The 23,634-nt window shown below is 55.2% G+C and overlaps 1 protein-coding gene and 1 long non-coding RNA gene across 8 annotated transcripts in view; one reads left to right on the top strand and one right to left on the bottom strand.

Moving 5' to 3' along the window:
- Tns1 (tensin 1) overlaps nt 1–23,634 on the top strand; it is a 170,999-nt gene that overhangs the window by 26,629 nt on the left and 120,736 nt on the right. Inside the window, exon 1 of one of the 7 annotated variants that reach the window (XM_015481359.2) lies at nt 21,642–21,950. The exons of 5 other annotated variants lie outside the window; for them this stretch is intronic. The gene's annotated coding sequence lies outside the window, so the exon portion shown is untranslated. Of the gene's footprint in view, nt 1–21,641; nt 21,951–22,300; nt 22,360–23,634 lie in introns of those variants that run through there. One more of the 7 variants, XM_048808536.1, reaches the window with a different exon arrangement.
- Nucleotides 19,006–22,579, bottom strand: LOC107138683. Its single transcript, XR_001503031.2, has 2 exons — nt 22,131–22,579; nt 19,006–19,257 (listed from the first exon to the last, which is right to left on the bottom strand). It is a non-coding gene; the product is annotated as an uncharacterized LOC107138683 (long non-coding RNA).

Genomic DNA, 23,634 nt, shown 5'->3' with positions numbered 1-23,634 from the left:
GCTGTCACCCTGCCATCCTCCATCTCGCCACCCGCCCCTCCAGCCTCTGTTCCGCTTCCTGTCTCTGTGTCTTGTTCCATGGTGGAGGGTCCATCCGATGGGATCAGAGACTCCGTGGTCTCCATGACTGGCTTCTTTCACGCAGCCCAGTGGTTCCAAGGCACGTCTGGGTTGGAGCTTCATTTCTTTCGAGGGCCAAGGAATATTCCATTATGTGAGCACACCGCCTTCTACTCTTCCGTCCATCCGTTTGGGGACCATTCAGTGTGTTTCGCCTTTGGGCTCTTGTGAAGGATGCTGCCACGGTATCCTCGGCTGGCTTTCGTGTGGATGCGTGTTTCCATTCTCTTCAGCGTGTAGGCCCAGGCATGGAATGATGGGGCTTCCGTATCACGACGATTAATTTTTTTAAAGACTAGCTAGTCTGTTTCCCAAGGTAGCTGGTATTGGTTTTCTAGGGCCAGTATGACAAAGTGCACAATTGGGTGGCTTTAAACGGTGGAGCTTATTGCCTCAATACTGGAGGCTGTGAGTCCAACATCAAGGTATCGGCAGGCCACGTGCCTCTGGAAGCTGTCGGGGCACTTCCTTGCCTTTCCCGTTTCTGAGACTTTGCTGCCAACCTGGGGCAGTCCTGGGCTTGTGGACACATCACTCTGATTTTCCATCTTCACGTGAGGTTCTCTCAGGGTCCTCCCTCATCCCTCCTCCATGTCTGTGTGTCCCTGTTGACATTTTCATAAAGACTCATCGTGTTGGATTACCTCAGTTTAACTTTATCACCTCTGAAAGGACACTATTTCCAAATGAAGTCATGTTTTGAGGTTTTTTTTTTTTTTTTTTTTTTTTTTTTTGGAGAGCACAATTCAGTCCATGAGCGCCATTTTCTGTCCCCACCAGCACAGTACTAGGGTGCCAGCTTCTCCATGTCTTCCTCAGCGCTTGCTGTTATCTGACTTGCTGGTTACCTTCATTCCCCTGGGCGTGAAGTTGTGGTTCATAGTGGTTTTGCTTTGACTTCCCTGATGGCTGATCACGTTGAGCATCTTTTCATCCACTTATTGGTCACCTGTACATCTTTTTTGGAGAAATGTCTATTCAGATGTTTTTTTTTTTTNGCCCCGGGCACCCAAGCGGGCACCCAAGCGAGGGTGTCCAGGGGTATCTGGGTTCAAACCAGGTTCTGTTCGAGGAAGCAGGGCGGGGAGGAGGTCACTCGCGGTTCATGCGCGGTGGGGGGAGCAAGACGGGGGCGGGAGAGAAAGTGACACTGAGCTATGACTGGCTTCTCATTTTCCTGGAATGTGGCTCCCAAAAGGTCTCATATTTTTTGGCGTTCCTGACTCTGGGGCTGTGTAAACATCACATGGGGGTTCACTGTCTCCGGGAGACTGTGAGTGAGAAGGGAGAGGAAGGGGAACAGAGCAGAGAGAAGGGCACGTGGGGGGTGGAGAATTGGAGACGAGAGGGAGAAAGAAGAGGAAAATCCCGGGGTCCTGGTGGAACAGGACACACAGTGGAATATACTAGGGAGAACAAAGGCCGCAAAGCCCTCCTAACCTGAGAGGGATCCAGTGAAGGCTGGGGTCTGCAGGGTAAGGTGGAGGGCAGAGGAACCAGAGTGACTGAGAAGCCCTGTTGGTGACTGACCGGGTCTGCCTCAGTTTCCTCACCTGTGAGATGGGGATAATGGGGACCTGCTGACTAGCTTGCTGGAGCTGGCTGAGCAGGGAAAAGGAGGAGTTTGCTGTGAGCTTTCATCCCCTGGGGGGTGGGGAGCGCAGCAACTAGGATTACAGCCCCCAGCCCCTGGGGACGCCCACTGAGGCTGAGAGAAGCTGCTGGTCCTGAGGGAGGGCCCCGAGACACGGCCTGAGAAGCCAGCATCCCCTCCTTCTGGGCTCTACCTGGAGGCCAGGCCTCCGTCTTCATCCTCAAACTGGGACATCAGGAGAGGTGGTAGGAGATTGGGAGCACCCCCTGGTCTTGGGCTGCACGGGTCCTGCCTCTGTCATTTACACGAGAGGGGACGTTTTACCCCCAGCCTCTGAAGTCTGGTTTCCTCTTTGGTTTAAAAATGGTGACATTGCAAACTGCACTTCCAAGGAGCAGAATGAATAAATGATATGGAAACTTAAAAAAATGGGGACACTGCATCTTGCTAATACCATGTTAATGTTGGTGTGAAGATTAGAGGAGAAGTAAGTAAAATCCTGGCAGGTGATGGAGGCCTTTGCTCCATAGATAGCTCCTGTTCTATGGTTCCAAGATCCGAGGATAATAAAGCGCTAAGTGCTCCAGAAATAACAAACAGCTAACCTGGCCAGAATCCAGCAGGCTGCAGGCCCCCCCCATGGACTCCACCTGCTGCCCCAGTCCTCCTTCCTGCTCCGCCCTGCCAAGGACCTATGAGGCTGCGGCTCTCCTTCAGGGGGTTCTGGCCCCTGGCTGATGAGTGACTTGGCTAGTCTCCCCCACCCCCTGCAGAGGGCAGGTGGGGCGGGGTGTCTGTGGGGGGCCATTAGGAGGCATGTGTCCTGGGCACAGAGTGAGTCACAGATTAACCCCCCTTCCCACCCCGCCTGCTTCCACTGGCACTGGCCCCGGGCACCCAAGCGGGCACCCAAGCGAGGGTGTCCAGGGGTATCTGGGTTCAAACCAGGTTCTGTTCGAGGAAGCAGGGCGGGGAGGAGGTCACTCGCGGTTCATGCGCGGTGGGGGGAGCAGCAGGAAAGCTCAGGACCTTCTCGGGCACACGGAAGCTCACACTGGCTTGGGTTCCCAGTCAGCCCGCAGCCTGCAGGGATCAGGTATCCCCGCGCACAGGATCATTTAATCTGAACTTCACAGCAACACTTTAAAAAATAGGTGGATGAACCCTCCGGTCCAGGACAGGAAATGGGCTCAGATGGCTGAGCAATGTGCCCATGTGGCAGTAAGGTGGGGACCAGGACCCCAGAAGCCCCGCACAGTGGCGCATGCCTGTAATCCCAGCAGCTCAAGGAGGATCGTGAGTTCAAAGCCAGCCTCAGCCAAAGCGAGGCCCTAAGCAATTCAGAGACCCTGTCTCTAAATCAAATACAAAGAAGAGCTGGGGATGTGGCTCCCCTTGAGTTCAATCCCGGGTACCAAAGCCAACAAACAAGCAGCAAACAACAAACAAAAAAACTAGCCAGAATTGGACCCAGATTGAGGGAGAGGTTTGAGGGGAGTCTGAGCTGAGTCCCAGGCCTGACTTTTCTTCTTTCACACTCGCTATCTCTGACATCGGGGAAGTTGTGTAGCCTCTCTGTGACTTGTTCTTGACCTTCACTGTTTCCTAGATGAGTGTGAGAATTAAGTGAATTAATGCACATAGTAAACATGATGAGAAGAATCGATAAATACCAGCAATTATTATTGGCGCTCCCCTGCGAATGGAGTCTGCAGTTGGGCTGGGTGGAGGAGCTTCCTGAACCTCAGGGAAGACAGTGGTTTCCACTGAGTGGGGCCGTCTTGTGAAGGAGTGACCTCTCAGCAGCCATCTGTGTCCTGGGGAGGGAGGCTGGACTGGAGGCCCTCAAGGTCTCTTTGTTTGAAGATCTGAGGGCATGGGACTCAGAGCAGATTTGTTTTCCCAACACCTCTGCTTGCAGCCGAGTGATCTTGGATCATTTTCTGAAGTGCTTGGTTCTCGGTTTCCTCATCTATCAGCTGGGATCATGAATCCTGCCTGTAGGACTGGGACGAGGATGGAAAAGCTCAGGACCTTCTGGGGCACAGGGAAGCTCACACTGGCTTGTCCCTTGAGGTGGGACCCACAGATGTTGAACTCTCTTTTATGTTCACTGCACCAGTCCAGATTCTCCTGAGAAGCCCCAGGATGTAGATATTGAGAAACTTATCGTAAGGATGGGCTTCGCTAGGCATTGTTTTGCAGCTCCTGGTGCATGGAAGCCAGTCATTTGTGACAGTGATGGCTGTGGTGCCAAGTCTGGCTCCCCAGTGATCCCAGAGCAGGAATACTGGGTCACCTGATCCCTTAGCAGGCACATTTCCTCTGCTCCCTGGGAGGTCCTGCTCTCTTCTGCCGGGCTCTAGTGGCTCCACCATCCGATTCCTTGGGGCTTCTGGAAACTTCATAGCTTGAACTCCTCTTCCCTTCTGGGGATGTAACTCTTTAATTGTCCTGAGGCTATTCTGACCCTAATCTATGTCTTTGTTAGGTTCCAAGTTCATTTTATTTTTTAAAATTTATTTATTTATTTTGCAGGAGGAGGGGTTACTTGTTATTTTTGGATGATTTTGGACTTACAGAAAATTTGCAAAAATGGTACAGAGTTTGGGCTGGGGATGCGGCTCCAGTGGTAATGCATTCGCCTGGCGTGCACGGGGCTCTGGGTCTGATCTTCAGTACCACATAAAAATATAAATAAAGATGTTGAGTCCACCGAAAACTAAAAAATAAATATTAAAAAAAATGGTACAGAGTTGGTATAATACCCTTCTCCATGTCATGTCCACCTTCCACATAACTGTTGTGCAATTATTGAAACCAAGACATTGACATCCATCTCATGCTGTTAGCTACTCTGCAGATCTTAGTAGAATTTGGCCAGTGCTCCCTCCAGGCCCTTTTCCAGACCCGGGCTACCATTCTGTATGGTCCAGAGCCTCAGTGACTTTCCCTTGATCAAACAGACCCAGCCAAGGGCCATGGGAGTCCCTTGAGGTGGGACCCACAGATGTTGATCTCCTTTTATGTTCTCTGCATCAGTCCAGATTCTCCCGAGAAGCCCCAGAATGTAGATATTGAAAAACTTATTATCGTAACGATGGGCTTCAGGGTCAGCGAACTCAAGGGGTGATATTGCTCATATTTGAGGGAATTATTATTATTTTTTTTCTCCAGGAAACCCTAGTCTTGGCTCCAATTACCTTCGATGGACTGGGGACTGATTTGGATAGAAGTATGTCATTCTGGTCTAGCCTTCTTTGGTTTCCAAACTTGATCTTTGATGCACACCCTCTCTGAGTTTGGGCAAATCATCTGTGAGGTGGGGTAAACATGATTGTTTTTAAGGGGCGTTGGTGGGGGGTCAGAAGGATTTAGATGCCTGCCTTTGAAGCCAGAGTAGGAATGCCCCTCCCTGGGGTGTGGCTTCAGGCACTTGCAGGACCCAGAAGGGACCCCCTAGTCTGCAGCATTCATTCCTTCTGGGGACACACCTGGGACACTTCCCTCCCAGGAGAGCCTAAGGTGGCTCCTCTCTCTGATGAGCTTGGAAGAGAGAGTCTGAGGGAACAAAGTAGTTGAGCACAGGGCCCTGCCCGGATGGAGGCTGCAGGGCAGGTGTCTGCGCACGTGCACATGTGTGTGCACTCATGTACACGTGTGTGAAATACTCCCTGGGTAGTAGCTGGAGGCGCAGAGAGACCCGGATCTGAAGCAGCAGGAGGACCAAAGCTACTGAGCAAGGCTCCCAAACTGGGCTGGGTGCCCTGTGGTTCTCCAGGCTCTGGGGAGGAGGGAGGTGCATGGAGATGCTTGGGGTTCCCAGGATTTGGGAAGGAGATGTGGAGGCCAAGGAGAAAGGGGCCTTCCTGTAAGGGAGGAACCCCGGGTCTATCCCAAGCCCCTCCTGTAGGGCCTTGCCACCCTCCAGCTCCCTGGGTTCAACTGTCCTTTCCATAAGGGGAAACTCGGGCCACAGGTTGGAGCGTTGGTACAGGGTGGTCACTGAGGCTATGCAGGTGGTTTTCTTGGTCTTTGTGGAGGACAACCTAGGGGCACAGGTGGAAACTGCAGCAGGAGGGAGTTGGGTCAGCTCCAAGGAGGTGCCTTCTTTTGGTGGGAAGACCAGAAGGAGGACCAGGAGGCTAAAGGAGCAGTCTAGACCCCCTTTTGTTTGGCTAGGGAGGGCAGAGCCTTCCTGTGCTGGCTGGCGCCGTGTGTCTGTGGGGGACAGGACCAGCCGGCTGCCAGGACCTGGAGGGAGAACCCTAGAGTTCTGGCCTGCCTTGCGCTGCCCTTGGGTAAAGCAGTGCACGCCCACTATGCCCCCTGAGACCCCGTCTGTCTTCATGTCCCCTCCCTGGATCCTCCCCTGGGGCATCACCAGGAGATGGGGCTAGTGAGTGTGCTTGGGCAGCAGGCTTGACCACCTCTGCCTTGGTTTCCTCCTCTGTCACATGGGGATAATGGTGGGGTGGGCGGCCTGTTTCTGACCGGGGTGATGAGTGGGGGGCCTCCTTGCCTCCATCACCAAGAGAGGTGGTGGAGAACTGGCAGCGTCTCCTGGCCTGGCCCAGCGCAAGTTGAGGGCTGGGCAGCCCTGGCCCTGCCGAGTGCCCCTGCACCCGCCTCCCCGCCCGGCCGCCCCTCCCTCCCCTCACACCGAGGATGATGATAAACACTCTGCCAGCTCCAGTGGGGGCTGACCTCAGCCACCAGGCATCTCCCCTCACCCCCACTCCAGCCACAGGCCGCATTCCTGGGAGGAGGAGGCTGCCGCTGGACTCCCCACTCGGGCCCTCCACCCTCGGAGCGTTCAGCTGCCTCCAGGTCCAGATGCTGCTGCCCACCCTGCGGCTTCCTTCCAGCCAGTCATGAGACTCTGATAGCCAAGGACCCCAGCATGGATCGCGGATGGTCCAGTTCCTAGCAATAGTGGTAAAAACCAGACTACTGGTCATTTGGTAAGCAGTTAGGCACCAGGTTCCATGCTAAGCATCTGCATGGATTTTGTCAATAAAGTCTCAAAACACCTCACGAGGAAATTTATTCTTATTTTAGTTTTAGTAGGAAGAGGGAGCAAAGTGGGGTGGAAGGGCCAACCCAGGTTCAGAGAAGTCAAGTTGCTGGCTTGGTATCACACAGCACGGGACGGGCAGAGGCAGGACCCTGGTGATGCTCGGATCCGGATACCCCTCCTCTCCCACAGCACAGTACTGGGTTCCCCTTAGCCTGTCTCAGCCCAGAACTCAGGACCACAAGAATGGACGACAGGACTTGTTTCAAGCCGGGCCCAGGTATCCCTGGGGCATCTGTGCTGTCGGGAACGATGGATGGAATCTCCTAGGTGCAGAGACCTTTGTAGAAAGTTCTGGGTCCCTCATCATTCGACCCCCAGTTTCCTGGGCCCGCAGGCTGCCCTCCTGGGAACACTGTCTGAACCCCTCAGTCTTCAGGCCTGTTTTGGGCTCTGCATCAACAGCGAACAGTCGTGGACCCTTTTGTAAAAGTTCCCCTGGGGCCTCCGCTTGAGAAATACGCCCCGTGCTGTGGATTGAACCTAGGGTGCCCTACCTCTGAGCTGTGTCCCCAGCCCTTTTAATTTTGTATTTACAGACGGAGTCTCGCTAAGTTGCCCAGGCGGGTCTTGATCTTGTGACCCTCCTGCCTTAGCTTCCTGAGCAGCTGGGGTTACAGGCCCCCTTGCCTGCCTTCTCTGTTTTATTAATCAAACACATGTTGACAACCAGAACTTCCAGGAGACGCGCAGCAGCCTGCGTTCCCATGCTGAGTTGGCATCCGTCCAGCCTGAAGCGCAGAAGTGTGATGTGAAATTTTGACCCAGGCTCCCAGCGTCCCCTTTCTGACTTCCAGTTCCCCTCCTGATCTAACTTCCATTCAACTTGCTGCCATCTTCCCCCAACCCCCGTCTGTGTAATAAGGGTCCAGGTCCCCCAGACCTGCTGGGCTGCCCAGGCTCGCCGCTTCCTCTCCTCCTGTCCCTCCCACGGGTCAGCTCCTGCTTTCCAGCCCTTTCGTTGTCCTAGCGCCCTGCCTGGCCTGGCTCTGCTGATTCCTTACCTGCTGCCCTGAGAGCTTCCGTGACCACGGACGACGAGGGGCAGTGGATGCAGGTTCCAGTCCTGCTCTGCCACCCGCTGGCTGGCCCAGGGGCCTGAGAAAGTCCTCCTCCGCCACTCCCCCTTCTGCACATGCTACTCTGAGGCCTGCCTCTGAGGGCCCGGGCGGGCGGGCGGCTGGAGGTAACGGAAGCAGAGCCAGAGCCCTCTGGACGCTCAGTGGCACTTGTCATTATTCATTTCCTTTGTCACTTTCCATCCTGAGGTCCTCCCTCTGCTAGCCTGGCTCTTTCTGTGAAGGATGGCTCAGGCACAGCAGGGGGACTACATTTTAAGGATGCAGAGGAAGGTTTAGGCGGAGCATGTGTGAGTCCAGGTGGGACCGTCCTGTGGCAGCCCTTTCCCATGTCACCGGACCACTCTCCCTGTCTCACACTGTTACTCACTTCATGTGGTGAAACTTTTGCAAATATCAAAATAAAATCGTTGCCGGGCGTGGTGGCACATGCCTGCCATCCCAGTGACTCGGGAGGCCGAGGTGGGAGGATCACAAGTTTAAAGCCAGCCTCAGCAACTTAGTGAGAACCAGTCTGAAAATAAGAAGTGGAAAGGGCTGGGGATGTGGTGCAGTGGTAGAGCACCCGGGTTCAATCCCCCAGTACCAAAAAATAAATAGTAAATAAATAACACGGATCAATAAATAAAACGGTTGAGATGTGCATATTTCCCACTACAAACATCTTGCATATCCCACTTTAGGAAACACAGGATCCATGAACTTTTCCTTCCTGTTTTATTTTTTGGTGTGTGTGTGTGGGGGGGGGGGCTCTTTTTTTATGAGCTATTAAAAATAGATACACAAGTCACAAGAATAGTATAATGAACGCCTTGTGTCCATCCCCTGCTTCCACAACCATCGACTCTTTGCTGTTTTTATTTCATCTCTTTCCCTCCTTCCCCCGTTTATTTATTTTTATGCTGGAGTGTTTTTAAAGCAAAATCCCAGACATTAGATCATTTCACTTTAAATACTTCAGTATGTACCCTTAACAGATAAGGGCTTTTTATTTTGCTGTTACGGTAATACCATTATCCCAGTTAGCATAATTAATAATAATTTCTGGAGATCAGCTACCACCCCATCTGGGTTCAATTTCCCCTGATTATCTCCAAAAAGTCTTGTTTCTGTTGGTTGGTTGGAGCTGGGCAGCTGGACCTGGGAGTGACGCTCCATTTAGCCTGTCTGTCGTGATAATAATCACGTATCGACATGTGTCACTGCCTCTGTCTTTTCGCCCATTAACCGATGACATGTGATGATTTTTCCGATGGGTGTGCGTTTCCTAGTTTCTATCCTCTCTGCCACACACCTTCCCTCCACGCTCCCACCTGATGAAGTCAGGAGCCCCATGACTGGCCCTCTCTGGTCCTCAGCCTCTGGTCCTGGCCTTGACTGGTCCCGTCCAGAGACGGCGGGAGGGGAGCGGCACTTTGGGGTGAGGCCTGGGGCTGGGGGGAGCTCCCTGGGTTGATTTCCAGGATGCTCATCTGATGAGTACTGTGTCCCAGGGAGGTCCATGTAAGGCTGCCTGGACTTCTCAGAGCAGGGCCAGTGGGCAGGACCGGCCATGGGGTCACTTGGCTCTGGGAAACACAGCTGCCTCACGGGGGCGGGGGGCAGCTGGCCTGGGGTGACAGCGTGGGAACACGCCCCTCTCTTAGCTGAGCTCTCCGCTGTGGCCAGCTCCCCTGTGCCCTGGGCTTTCATTGCTAGCCAAGGTCCTGCCTCTCCGGGGTGTCGGCCGCTCAGGCTTGGGAGGCTGCTCTGACCCTCGCAGACCCCTCCCGGCTCCTTGGGGTTAGGAAAGTCACTCCCAGGGTCCCCAGCCCTGCTTCCTTCCTCTCCTCCCTTCGCTTAGGACGTCTCTCACCTCGGATCTGCTGGGTGCTGTGTTGGCATTTGGGGAATCTGAAGCCATGGGGCTGTGCTGGCCCTTTCCCACCTTGAGCTGGGAAGGGCTTCCTGGGCACCTTTGGGGACGTCACAGCTCTTCTCTGGTCATAGTGTTCTCATTTGAGAAGTGCCCGACATCTAGACCGCACGGTTGCCCAGAGGGACATGGAGATTTGCTACACTCATGCTCACGTGTGAGTGTGTGCCCGCGCACTTGGACCTCAGAGCCACAACAGCCCTGCAACGCGGGTGGGGCTAACCTCTCTGTCCTCGTCCCTCTCTCTGCTTTCTGTGCCACTCAGGAAGCTGCAAGTTCATGCCATTCTCTGGGTCCTGCCTTGCTCCTGAGGTCTCAGTCCTCTGTGTGGACCCTTATCCCTAATATGCAAAGACCCCTCCCACTTGAGCCCACAGATGGAGGAGCCCCTTCCTCTATCCTCAGGTCCCCCAGGTTTCCTCCAGAGCCTCTGTGACTCAGGGGCTCATGTCCTCCTTTCCCCTGATCCAGGGACAACTCTCCCACCTCAAGACGGCTACAGAGGCCCCATAATGAGCTCCAAATGTCTGACACTTTGTGGGGTGTCACCCTTATGTGACTGTGTCGCTGAGACTCCCCAGGTCCTGAGCCTGTAATGAACACAAGGTTCCCCTCCCTCTGCAGGGAAAAGATCACGGTCCCTGATCTACCTGGGGCTGCGGAAAAGATGAGATTCCAAAAGTTGGCCAGGAGGGGGGATAATTTGAGGTCAGGGAAAGAGCCCTGGCTCCGTAGTTGGAAGACCTGGGCCGGAGTTCTGGACCCTTCCTTCCTGGCGTCACCAGGGTGTGGTGAGGACCTCGTGAGATGGGTGCCGAGCCCCCTGGCAGGAGGGGCTCCTGCAGCCTCCCTGCAGCCCTGGGCTCTGCCCGGGCAGTGACGCTGGGTGCCCGCAGCAGCGCTGGCTCAGCCCGGAGGGTGGGCGTCACGTGAAGGGGCAGAGTGCCTGGCCCTGGGCCGCTTCTCAGGGTGAGCCGACCTCTCTGCTTCCCTGTGTGGACGCCTCTGAGGGACAGCAGAGGCCTGGGGCCCTGGAGAGGGAGAAGCAGAGAAGGGAGAATGGCAGGCCCCGGGCCAAGGCGTCTGCTGGCGGCGCCTGCAGGACGGCGCTGCGGGTGGGTGGAATCCACAGGGGTGAGACACCGAGGCCGGAACGTGCCGAGGATGCTTGGGGCCGCTTATCTCGGCCAGGAATGCACTGTGGTATTATTAGCCGGCAGCCTTCTCGCCTTCGGAAGAACCTCGAGGGCATGTTGGACACCTGTCCAGCTCTGCCTGCCCAGATAGCCTGTGGTGCCTGCGCCCAGCCAGCGCCCATGGATGAAGCGCACGAGTGTGTCTGTGTGCGGGTGTGTGTGAGTGTGTGCATGTGCAGGCATGCTGGTGTGTCCCTGGTCTGTGTGCACGTGGGTATTTGCCTTGTGGAGGGGAGAGTGTCTGCCTGTGCGGGCCTGGGAGTGGTGACATGTGCCTGTAATCCCAGTGGTTCGGAGGCTGAGGTGGGAGGATCACAAGTTTGAGGCCAGCCTCAGCAACTTACTAAAGCCCTAAGCAACTGAGTGAAAGCCTGTCTCAAAATGAAAATATTAAAAGGACTGGGGATGTAGCTCTTTGGTAAAGCACTCCTGGGTTCAATCCCAATAATAATAATATAATAATAATAATAATAATAATAATAATAATAATTATTATTATTAATATTATAATAATAATATTTGGAACTTTATGCATGGGAACGTGTGTACAGCGGTGCATCTATTATCATGCCTGTGCGTACAGATGCATACACATGCAGGAGTTTAAGTGCACGTGCTGTGTGTAGCATGCGGATCCCTGTGCTTGTGTGGCCTGAGTGCATGTGTATGGTAAGCACATGGGTGGGTGGGTGGCTGTGTCTGTGTGCACCCCTGATTGGGGGAAGCAGGGCACCCCCAGGGGTCCTAAGTAACAGAGGGACGTAAAGGACCAAGGGAAGCAGAGGACCCCACTGAAGTTTGATGAGAGGTTGGGAGGCTAGACGGCAGGAGGAGGGGACAGCAGGCCTGGATGTGCGGGCGGGGGGGGGGGCTGCTGGCCCTCTTGACCGCTGTCCTTGACCAGAGCCTCTAAGGCTGATGATAAAGAGCCCTGAGGTCAGACAGCCTGAGTCTAGGTCCTGACTGTCACTCACTAGCCTCATGGCCTCGGGCAAGTGCTGAGCCTCTCCAAGGCCCAGTTTCCTCCTCTCTGATGACTGGGAGAAAAAGAAAAGGCAGGGCCTGGAGCCCCCTCAAGCTCCATAATGATAACAGCAGCATCGTTGGCATCGTCACCGTCCCATCGAACTGCTGTATGGTCCCTGTGACTGCCCCGCACCTGTCTTGACAGTCCCTTTCTGGCCATAATCCCTAGGCAGAATGGGGAACACCCAACTTGGAGCAATGAGATGGAGGCCAGAGAGGGCAAGACTGGCCCAGGGTCATCAGGGAGTCTGAGCAGAGGCTGAGAGCCCAGCCCTGGCCTCGGGCTTGGGGCAGCGGCGCCCTTCGAGGCTGGGGGAAGGAGGGCCTGCAGGCTGCCTCCCTGGGATGGCTGCAGTGGACAGTCTAGCACATCCCAGCCCAGCCCAGCATGCAGGAAGCTCCTGGCTCTCACTGCTCCCCGAGATCCTCCTGCAAATCCCGACTCTCACGTGGAAAACAGAGCTGAAGCACAGCAGAGCGTCCCCGGAGGCAGGCCCCAGTGTCCGGGCTCCTTTGCTCAGTCCAGGCTACAGACCAGCCCCTCGCACCTGGCTGGACTCCACCAGCTCCTTCTTGGGTGCTGACTCTGGCCCAACCTGTGGAATTCCTAGGAAGCGCTGGGCCTGCTCAGAGGTGGCCCCTCTGCCCTCTCTGCCTTGCCAGCCCACCCCACAGCTCTGCCCTTGGTGGAGACCCAGGGCGTTCCTGGGGGAGTGGAGGTGGGAGCGGGCACTTGGCATGTGGGTGCATCGGGTGGGCAAAGGCAGGTGGAATCTGCCAGGATCCCTTGCCCCAGAGCCTGACCAGAGAAGGCTTGTTTTTCACCACCAACTACCCGGAAGGAGGAAAAAGACCAACAACAACAAAAACAACCACCAAACTTGTTTTTTCTTTTTCTCTCTTTCTTTTTTTTTTTTTCCTATTGAAATCTGCAGTTAATGGCTGGTTGGCTGTACATTATTAAACAGGCAGCTGGAGATTTGCCAGGGTAGATTGCCTGCGCCAAGACTCACAGCCCGAACACAATGTTCTAAGAAAACAGTCACCCTCGGGGTCCCTGGGGATGAGCGCCCGAGGAGGGCTGCAGCTGTGGCCCCTTGTGTGCCCACTCCTCCTGCCCCAGCCTCCACTCTGGTCCTGTTGTGGATGGCAGGGCTGCGCTGTACCTGGTGCCCGAGCACCTTCATCCAGGCCCCGTGGGTCCCTTACCACCCCAGGGGCCTGGGACACACTACCATCCTCTTGGGCCTTAGGAACCGAGGCAGGGTCCTGCTTCCAACCCTGGGTGGATCAGGTGGGTGCCCCTCTCCTAGGAACCAGCATAGTGCAGGGGCCTGAGTCCTGGGCTGGGAGCTGGGGACCTGCTCTGGGCTTGATGCCATTGAGCTCCTCCCCATGGTGACCCTGGGACTCTACTTGTCCTTCCCTGGCCCCATTTTCTAGCTGAGAGTCCGGAATTTGGGCACCACCAGGACGGACCACTGGTGGCAGTCTGCAGGGCCAGCTGCATGTCAGGGGAGGGGTGTCAGTTTGGGGACTGGGTTCTAATGACCCCTCGAACCTCCTAGAGATGAAATGGCAGAGCAGCTGAGAGATCAAATCCTTTCACCACTACTTGTTCGCTGTCTTGTTATTATCGACTAGGGGCAAGTGGCCTCATCTCTCATGTCCCTCAACTGTACAAAGCAGGGCTAGAATAGCATCCACGCCCTGTGCGGTGGTGGGGGAAATGGACGACCGCAGGGCTCATAAGAGGGCCTGGCGCGCGTTCAGCGCACATTAGCTGTTGGATCTGAGTGATCCCCGGTCGGCGCTCTCTCCTCTCCCTTCACGTAACTCGGTGCTATTTGTGAGTTGGTTTTCTGTGTGTGGGTTTCTTCAGCGTCGTCCTCTTCTGGACCACGTGCTCCTTGAAGGCAGAAGCTAGTCCTGACTTGGCTCCTGTTCACCAGCTGGGCCACCCAGGGCCCGGCCTGCGGCAGACCCTGAGAGCCTGGGCAGAATGAATGAATGAATGAATGAACGAACGAATGAATGAGTGAGGGTCAGCTGGAAAAAGCTCCGAACCACAGAGACACCCGAGCAGTGGGGTGTGGAAGGATCCAGAAGCCGGGAACCACTGGGGACGCCCACCCTGTGACGCCACCTCTCTGGCACGTGGAGCATACGCGGGTGGTTTTTGATAAAGCTTTGAAGGGATTTGTTCTCCAAAGTAGGAGTGAGGACCCCAGAAAGCAGGTTTGCACCCCCGGGTGGAAGCTACTTGTTGGAGGGAGTGGGCTCTGAGGGCCTGGGTGTACCTGCAGGCCCAGGGAGAGCTGGGCATTGACCACGTCCTGGCCCTGCGGCTTTCCCGCCGTGATGGTGCTGCCTCGGTCAGGAGAGGGGCAACAATCGCAGCGATGCCTCTGGACTTCACTTTCTCATCTTTAAAGTGGGGTTAATGGTGGTCGATAGCATAGGATTGCCAGGAGGATTAGAAGGATGGATGCCACCAAGCTCTAATGCCCGGCACCTGGAAGAGCTCAATAAATTTGAGCACTTATTAAACAGGGACAAGGACATATAGGGATGTGAGAAATGAATTGGGACTCTGGGATGGCTGTGGTGATGGCATCTTTGAAGAAGGAGAATGTGGAGACAGCTCCCGCTTATGGGAGGTTGCTGTGGGCCAGACCCTGCACTCAATGCTCTGAGCAGTTAAGTAACTTGCCAGAGGCCACACAGCCAGTGAGTAGGGTAGCCTGGCTTCAGACATGGTTTGTACAACTCCAGTCCTGGATTCTTTGCCCTCTACTCCTGAGCCTCTGTAGGAGGGGGCCAGGTTTCTCTCTGTCTGATTTTTATGCCCCAGGAGGGATAGCACTGCATTTTGAGGTGAATCCAAATGATTACTGTTATTTATAGGGGTGGAACAGGAGTCTCCAGCTGCCGCAGCCCAAAAGTGCTGTCCAGTTCAAATTGCTGTGGAGAGGGTGAGGGAGGAGTTGGAGGGAACTGTCCCCATCTTGTCACCACGAAGAACACGGCAAGGAGAAGGGTCCTAAGAGAACACTGGAGGAGTGAGGGGGGACGGAAGGACAGGGTCAGGGACACAGGGCCAGGCTGAGGAGGGTGGGAGAGGAAGGCCATGGGGCGATGATGGGCAGGGGGAGGCAGAGCAGGGAGGGGCACCTGGGCCAGGGTGCCCAGCCGACTACTGGGCAGTGGCAAGTCAGGGGAGGGCTGGGTGGTGGGAGGGCCCCTTGTCCAGTGGTCGGGTCTGCCTGGGACAGCATATGTGAACCCACATTCAATCACCAGCCCGGCCCCCTCCCCTTCCCCGGCCCACAGCCAGCTTGGCAAACGGTCAGCCCTCGCGGGGTGGCCAGCATGCTCCCCACTGGCCAGGCCCATGAGACTGGCCCTGTCTGAATGCTGTCCGATCTCTAGAGGCTGCTCCTGGCCCTTGGCCTCTTGGCCCTTCCAAGATGAGTGGGAATGGTCGCAGGCTCCCAGGAGTTCACGCACAAAGGGGCAGCAGGACACGGAGGGGTGGGCGGAGCAGTTTGCCCTGCTCACCTTCCAAGACAGTTTTTCTAGAATTTTAATGATGCCTGTTGTGTCTTTTCTTTATCATCTGAGATCAAATTTGAGTCCTTTATTTTTTAGCCTTTTTTATGCTTTTATTCATCAAATATTTATTTTCTCCTGATGTCCTCCTCTGGATGTGCTTTGGTTTATGGGGTATAGAGAACCCATCCTTTCTGATGGTATCTGAGCAGCATGGAGTAGAGTGGAATTTCACCTCCTGTGGTCTAGATTATATATTGCTATTAACATAACCCAAAGTACCTGTGCCATTTGGGGTCAGCCATATTCTATTGTTAGCTAAACTGAATTTCTGTTTCCACTAAATCTTAGAACTTTCCCTGAATGAACTATTATTAATTCATGCTTCTTATGACATGTGAACTGTAGGTTAGGAGGTTACTCCAAGAGGAATGGTCCCTGGCTAATTGCAGCTCATGTATAAAGTCAGCTTTGCATTTTGCGTTGGTTGGGTCTTAACCTCGTCTTCCTCTCCGGGTGCTCCCTAAGCCTCCTCTCTTCATCTTCACCCACATTACTGATAACTAGGTTGAACAAGCCGGGGCAGAGGACAGAGCCCTTTGGCAGTCAGGAAGTTGACAGTGATCTATTAATCAACACCCCCTTGCTTGCTGGCTAGGAATCCACTCAGCTTTCTATCTTGTCTCCAAGAATTTCATCATGGAGCCTGCCAACGCCTTCTTGAAACCCAGATAAGCTGGGTCTGGGGGATTCCCCGACGCTCAGTCTAGGAACCTCCTCGTACGGGGTGAGGAGGGTGGATGTGGCCCTGTGTGTGTGGGGGGAATCTTGGGCTCACTGGAAGGATCCAGGCTGAAGCTGGTGGTCTTTGTGGGAAAGGCAGGGAGGGGCGGCCCAAGAGGAGTCCTGGTCTGGAGGCAGCTGAGTCCCCAGGGTCCCTCGAGCTTTGAAACTGAGCTTCTGGGGCAGGCGAGGGATCTGTGTCCTGTGACCTGACATCAGGAGCGACTTTCTGCCAAGGACCAATGTCTACCTAGAAATGTGTTCCTGGGAATCTCCAAGGAAACCTGGAGATGACAAGAGGCTGTCAGGTGAGGAACTGAAGCCAGGAGGGCCTGAGTCTGCCCTGCCGTCATGAAGGCCTGGCTCCTGATCCAGGGCTCTGGGGCTGGACTCGGGTGTCACCTCCTGGCTGGAGACAGGCAGGGTCAGGGGAGGGAGGGCGCTGAGCGCACCCAGGGAGAAGCTGCTGGTGGCAGCTTCCCTGATACTCCCCTGTGCTGCCATCCTCTGCCCTCTGGAATGTGGAAGACCCAGCCTTTCTCCCTCCCTGGGGGAGCATGCCCAGTTCTGTATGCTGAGAGATTATGCAAATACATGCAGATGAGATGCAAATAAAGGATGGGGGTCTTCATCTGAGCTTTAAGGATGATAAATAGGTGAGACTCAGGAGGGAGAGAGGGGCTCTCAGGTCACAGTGTGGGTGTGGCTTCTGCGGTCAGTTCTGGAGGGAGCCCTAGGAAGGGGACTTTTAAGGGGTGACCCTGAGATGGAAACAACCTGGTGGACAGCCTAAGCTCATCCCTAACTGCAGGGGGACAGGTATAGGTAGAAGGGGAGGGGTCAACTCAAATGCACAGACATGGACCAATGCCAGGTGACCCTGGGAGCCCGGCCTCTAGCCAGCTCTGTGTTGGGCCCAGCAGGATTCAGAACCCAGAATAACTCCTTTTCCCAGGGCTATCATGTGGCCCCTCCCCTTGGGACCTGGGCATGTGGCCCTGTCCTCTCTATGATGGAGAGGGAAGAAGGGCTGGAGGGGTAGCTCCAGAAACTAGAACCCACCCCCAATGCTGTCATCTCCATCACTGGGAGATCAGGGAAGCTGGGCCTCCCTGCAGGGCACTGAGGTCTGACCCTGTGAGCACAGGGTCACCTGACATGGCACCCTCCAGAGGGAGAGCTGGGAACCAGAATTCGGGTTGTGTCCGGGCTTGAGTTGGAAGATTTGGATCCAAACTCCCTTTGTCAGCTGCTCTGCGATTGGACTTCACTGCTCTGAGGTGTCCCTAGGCTAGAATCATGGCCACTTCCCAGTTCCTCATGGGACTTGCATGGAAATACGCTCTGGAAAGGTTGGGTGCAGGGTGGGCACTCAGTGAGGGGCAGTTGAAGCCAGCTCGGGTGGATCCAGGACTCCTGTCCTGTCCCCAACCACCGAGGCAGCCGGGCGGAGAGGCCAGGGAAACTGGATTCGGCCCTTGTGGGCCACATCTTTCTCTCAACTTCATTCTTGCCTTTGTTTTTGCCTCTCTGTGTTCTTTGTCCCCTTCTCTGTTATGCCCCCACCTCTGCAATGAAGTGCCTAACTCAGCACCTGGCCCCGACACACGCCGTTCATTCCCCTGCTCTTCTCAATGGCCTCTCTGTGGCTCGGTGGTGCTACCTCCCCACCCCCAGCTCCATCCTTTCTCCTTCTGGGCCTCTGGTTCTGACCCCTTCTTTGTGCCGTCCTTCTGCTCCTGCCTTTCCTGTTGTCTGTCTGTGCAACCTCCCTCTGTCTTCAGCTAACAAGCGACCACTGAGCCCTGCTAGGAGCCAGGCACGGCCATCTCCTCTTGGTTCCTGGTCCCCTCACCTCTTGCTGCCATTCCCTCTCCCTGCCCTCCCCTTGCCCTCTGCCTCCCGTCCTCCCTTCCCCCAGCTCCACCGGGCACCCACATGGGCATTATTCAGTTGTATGAGAATCCCTCGGGGCTGCCCCTGAATGGACCACAGCTGGAACCAGATGTGCAGTCCTGCACTCAGGGATTCGAGGGAGGGAGGGAGGTGGGAAAGGGCCCCGGCTGGTGTGAGGGGTGCGGATGGGAAGTGCTGGAGTCCCCCTCAGAGCCCCGGAGGAGGGGAGGCTGGTCTGGAGAAGGAAGAGGAGAGCAAGCTTCTTTAGAAAGCAGTCCTCAGTGTGTGTGCGCTCATGAGTGTTCACACCTGAGTGTGCACACAGAGCCAGGTGGCGATGGGCTGTGGGACAGCCCGGGAATAAGGAGGAAAGTGCTCTTTTTCTCTGAAGTCCTCTTGGTGTGGCTTGTCAGGAACTGCTGAGTTCTTGGTTCTGTACAGGCTGGAAAAGAGGGGGTGATGTTGGGGTGGATAGTGTGACCTCTAAAGGCTCCTGAGGGCAGCTGGAGGAGGAGGAGGAGGAGGAGGAAGCTTCTTCTCAGGGCCCCTGAGATCTGCCACTGACCTGGGAGAGGTCGGATGCTTCTGGGATGTTCCTGTATCACTTTGATGGTTCTCATCCTAGCAAGGTCAGTTTTTGTTCTTGTTGTTTTGCCTGCAATTATATGGCTTCAAAGATAAATGTCTGGTGTAGCCTTGTGCAATAAGAAGCATTTGAAAATGCTCTTTTATCCAGTTATTAACCAATCATTGCCTGACCATTCCTCCACCATCATTCATTGATAATTTATTGAGCATCTAGTACATTTCCACCTTATTATGTTAGGTGCTGATGAGAAGGAAAGGGGAAAGAAAGGCATGAACAAACTTCTCATTGCTCAACAAGTGGGAGGTGCAGAAGTGCACGCAGCCGACTGTACATCCCAGCCTGGTGAAGGAGCTGGGGTGCCAGGGGCAGTGCCAACCAAGTGGTGCAGTTGGAGAAGGCTCTCTGCAGGACACGGCTTTGGAATGGAGCCCTGGATGAGAAAGGCATAGAGGTCAAAGTTAAGGGATGGGGGAGAGAAGTTTCCAGAGGGGCTGTCCCAGAGATCCTGGAATGCTCTGTGTGTAGCTGAGACTGGATGTCGTGGGCTGGGGGAGCCATGGATAATATGGGTGTGGATGGGAAGGGAGGGATGGGGAGGGTGGATCATTCTGCTGTTCTGGGGACCTGACAGTGGGTGGGACTCCAGTGTTAGAGTTCACAGCCCCCATCCACCTCTTAGGGGACCGAGAGTGAAATTGACACAGAATGCACCACACCCTCACTTGACCAGGGCTGCTGACCAAGCCTGGGAGGGGCCCTTAGTCAGTGGGGGTGGGGGTAGGGGATGAGTAGGATGTGACTAGTAAGTGTCACCTTGGCCCCAGAGTTGGGGCCAGTGAGTGGGAGGCTGGTTTGGGCTGGTCAGCGCGGCAGGGAGCACCCAGCTAGATGACCCTGCAGTCCATCCTTCTTGACTTTTACCATCTCTGAGCAACATCCACACTCTCCAAGACGGGGGCTGCTGTCTAGGCTGTAGGTTCTGAGAGGCTGGAATTTGGGGATCTGGGAACCCAAACTCTTCTTCTCCTTGGGATGGGATGAGGTCATCTTGCTATCGAGTAGGGGGAGGTGGGAAGGGCTGAGGAAAGGGGATGGTGTCCCTCTTTCTGCCCTTCCCACATGTAAGTCCTCTCCCTGTCCATCCCCAGGAGCTTGTTTTCACTGATGGGGGGCAGGGAAGCCCTCCAGAGTGCTGAAAATCTCCCTGTGGTTCTGCCTCCAGATGCCCCAAATATTGTCCTTCCTTTGGGTTCCCCTGTCATTTTACTCCTGGGGAAAACTGAAGCCTGGATCCTGGGGAAGGTTTGGCTGGATTAATAAAGTTAGTGATGGCTGGCTGGGTGGTGCTCACTGTAATCCTAGCAACTCTGGAGGCTGAGGCAGGAGGATCAACAAGTTTGAGGCCAGCCTGGGTAACTGGGCAAGACCTTGTCTCAAAAGTAAAATAAAAATGGCTGAGGATATAGTTCCGGGACAGAGCAACCCTGAGTTTAATCCCTAGTACCATAAATAAATAAATAAAAGGAGTAGAATAAATAAAATTAGTGAGTGTTAGAACTGGAAAAGATCTTAGGCACCTTTGGATCCAAACTTGATGTCCAGCAGGGGATATTGAGGTTCAGAGATGTAGGTCCCTGGTCCACAGGCCCCAGCCAGCCTGCTCAAGTTGGAGTTCCTTTCTTAACCACCCTTTCAGCCTTCAACAAGTCCTCTGGCCACTCTCACATCACCTTCTTCAGTTAGGACAACCAGAATGACTCAAAGATGAATCAAGAGTCCTGGCAGACTATTGGTGAGCAGCAAATGCCATTCCCCTTCCTTTCAAGAGATTCCCATCAGCTTCTTCGTGACATTTGTAAGACGCCCCCAAGTTTTTCAATTAGCTTTCACCTTGTTATTTTTAATTGCAAAATATTTCACATGTGTAGAAAGTTGAAATGATGATAGCCGTCTGGATTCTAACACTTTGGTATACAGTTGGCCCTCCAGAGCCCTGGATTCTGCATTGGTGTAGAAAGCATTCAGAAAAAAAAAAAAAATGTGATTGTCTTGAACATGGACAAACTTTCTTCTTGTTATTGTCCATTAAATAACTACAGCACTACAGCTATTTAGCCAGTATTTACTCTGTACCAGGTGATGTAGGCATTCTAGCGGTGATTTAAAGTATACTGAGGATGTGTGCAGGTTTCTGCAAATACTGTCCTACTTTATAGAATGGATTTGAGCACCCCAAGTTTCGGTATCCTGGGGGTCCTGCAACCAGTACTCCAAGGATACCCTGGGACAATGGCTTTTCCATCAGTCCATCTTACATTTTTTGATGCATTTCAAAGAGAGTTGAAGTTGAAGCATGCATTTCATTAACTAGAACTCACTTCAAATCTGTCCCACACTTGACAGATCAAAAAAAAAAAAAAGGAAAAGCAGGTCCAGAAGGGCGATTCCTGGTGTCTGGTCACAAAAGCCTTGGAAATACCACAAAGCTGAGTCCTGTCCAAAAGTTGAAGGTTGCTTCGTTGCTTCGTTGTCGTCACCAGCTCCGGCCCTTCACCCCTCTGGCCTTTCTCTATCGGTGACTGTCCCACGGGATCTTGGATCTCTTGGCGTCCTGATTCCTTCCTGCCCCCTTCCGCAACCCTGTCCCCTAAGTCCTCAGACCCCTCCCCCAGCCCCCTAGGAAGCCGCTAGACCGAGGGCCAAAGGAGGTCAACTTCCAGCCCCAGGTGTCAGCGCCCCGCCCGAGCCTGGCCGCAGCCGGGTGCAGCGGCGCCCGCGGAGCGCGGCAGGGGTTAAAGGAGGCGCGGCCGTGGCGGGGGGCAGCCGCGCGGGCTCCGGGAAGGAGGCGGTGCGCGTCGCCGCCGGGGAGGGAGCCCGGCCCGCGGCGCCCTCCGCTGCTCAGTTGCTCCGGGCCGTGGCCTCGGGACCAGTGCGGCTGCCACCGCCCCGCTGCCTCCTGGACACCAAGCGCACTCACCACCACTCACCGCCTTCCTTTCGGCAACCAGCTTCTTGCCAGCCAGCTGCCACCCGCCGCTGCCACCCGCCGCTGCCCACCGCCCCTGTCCTGCCCGTCCCTTGGCCCAGACCCCCGCTCCACCCAGTGGCGCCTCTGCCGGAAAGGTGAGTGTGAGTGTGCGTGTGTTTGTGTGTGTGTGTGTGAAGGGGGATGGAGCTGGCCAGCACTGCTGGCATGTCGCATCGATGCTGTCAAGACCACCAATCAGGAAGTAAACTAGGGGAAGGTGGGGTCAGCCCCACCCTGTCACACGTCCCTGGGCTAGGTTAGCCCCTGGCGCTCACCTGTCAGCCTGCTGTCTTCAGACGTTCCCCGGCTCTGGCAGGGATGGCTGGGGTGGGGCCACCCCTACACGCGCCAGAGTGGCCTTGCCTGCTGGGGAAGTTGCTGGTGTCGTGGGCTGCTTAAGACAGAGGCCCAGGACTTGTGACGGACAGTTGACAGAGTCGGGTCGGCAGGAGGTTGGGCTTCTCTTCTGCTCCCTGCCTGCCCAGGTGGAGGAGCCCAGGAGGGGTGTGAGTCTCTTTTCCTCTTCATTTCTTTCCCTGTCACCCTGGAACTACTTTGGGGACTTTTCTCCTCTTTGGGGCCCTCTTTGCTCCCAGAGGGCTGACCAAGGCTGCAGGGAATGGGTTGGCAGGTTGGAAGAGTTAGTGAAAAGCTCTTTTCCCCAGCCCCCTCCCCTCTACATGGGTCTGGTGCACCTTTGCCCATGGGCACAGCCTGGCATGAGTGCCCCGGCCGCCCTCCCCCAGCCAGCAGGCTCACTCCCTCCTCACCCCTCTGGGAAGAAATGGCTAATCCAGGTGGTTAATGAACAGACATGGGCAGCTGCCTTCCACCCCTCCCCCACCCCTCTTCTGACTCCGATGCCCTGACCAGCGCCCCTTCCCCAGCAGGAGAAGCTGTGCAGGGGCTGATCTCAGCAGACCCCACCCCACCGCCGCCCGCCCCGCCCCACCAGGGGCCAGGGCCAGGACTACCTGCCCAGATGTTTTTAGACTGGCCTCTGTAGAAGAGGAAACTGGGAAGGGACAGCTGAAGGGGTCAGAGAGAAGCCTGCTGGGCTCTCAGCTGGGCTGCCAGCAGGGGGGTGATAGAGCTAGGGCACAGGATGGGTGCTGCCTGGGGGGAAGCACTTTTTCCCCTTCCTGAAGCTGCCTAGAGTGGGGTGGGGACCATTGTGGCTCAGACTTGGCCTTAAGTCACTCCTACCCTTGCCAGATGGCGGCCACTCCTGTCTCCCCAACCCCACCTCTCCCCTAGGACCTCAAAGCCCTCTGCCCTGACACCTCTGGCCAGGGTCCGGTGAGGAACCCTAAATAGGATCAGTGTTGGGGATCCCAACTCGGGGTTGGCTATGGAGGAAGGGCAGGGAGATGAGAGAAGTGGGCTGGGGACTCAGCTGGTCCCTCAGGGCCAGCAGAGCTGGGGTGGGGAGCCGAGACTTGGATCAGGTACTGAGGAGTCTTGGTAGAGTCCAGGAATCTCCAAACCCCTGACTTTTCTTCCCCATCCCTCATCCCAAACTTCTTCATGCTTTACCTCCCTCAGAGCAGAAGTGTAGGATGTCCCACTGGGGTGGCAGTGCCCAGGATGTGTAAACCTGGCTTTCTGGTGGTCCAGTGGAGTGGGCTGGGCTGGGCTGGGTGCGTACCACACAAGGGAAGGAGCTACCATTCTGAGACATCTGGTTGGCATGGATGGACTGTGGCCAAGGCCTTGGAGTTTGGGAGCCCCCCAGTGTCCTGTTTCTCCTAACCTAGGAGCGGGAAGCAAGAAGGGGAG

Source organism: Marmota marmota, unplaced genomic scaffold (genome assembly GCF_001458135.2).
Source record: "Marmota marmota marmota unplaced genomic scaffold, marMar, whole genome shotgun sequence".
Taxonomy (NCBI): domain Eukaryota; kingdom Metazoa; phylum Chordata; class Mammalia; order Rodentia; family Sciuridae; genus Marmota; species Marmota marmota.
This window is presented reverse-complemented; position numbering and strand designations above follow the sequence as displayed.